Genomic DNA, 459 nt, shown 5'->3' on the forward strand with positions numbered 1-459 from the left:
AAAATCGGTCACGACGGAATCAATGTCTGAAAGTCAGTAAAAATCGGAATGAACATTTTTACGAAAATAAATCTTCGGAAAAGATTTATTCTTACGAAGAGCCCTGCGGAAGAAACACGACATGTTGAGGTCAAAAACGGTTACGACGAAGTTAACATTCAAAACGTCCGAAGAAGAAAACGAGAAACTTTCTTCGACGAATACTTTTTCGAAATAGATTCTTCCTTACGAAAAGCTTTGCGGAGGAAACACGAGACATCGGACAAGAGCTCAAAAAAGATCGCTACGCAGCGACCGAACGCGTGTTCCTCTCGATCGCTACGTAGCAACCGAGCTCGAGCTCAAGCTCGGTCGCTACGTAGCGACTGAGCTCTTCCGAAACGTCGATACGACATTAGACCATGCATTCTCATCTACCCTTCGATGCTATCTCCCGAAGACCGTAGCGAACCCATTTCA

Source organism: Brassica oleracea, chromosome C1, assembly GCF_000695525.1.
Source record: "Brassica oleracea var. oleracea cultivar TO1000 chromosome C1, BOL, whole genome shotgun sequence".
NCBI lineage: Eukaryota > Viridiplantae > Streptophyta > Magnoliopsida > Brassicales > Brassicaceae > Brassica > Brassica oleracea.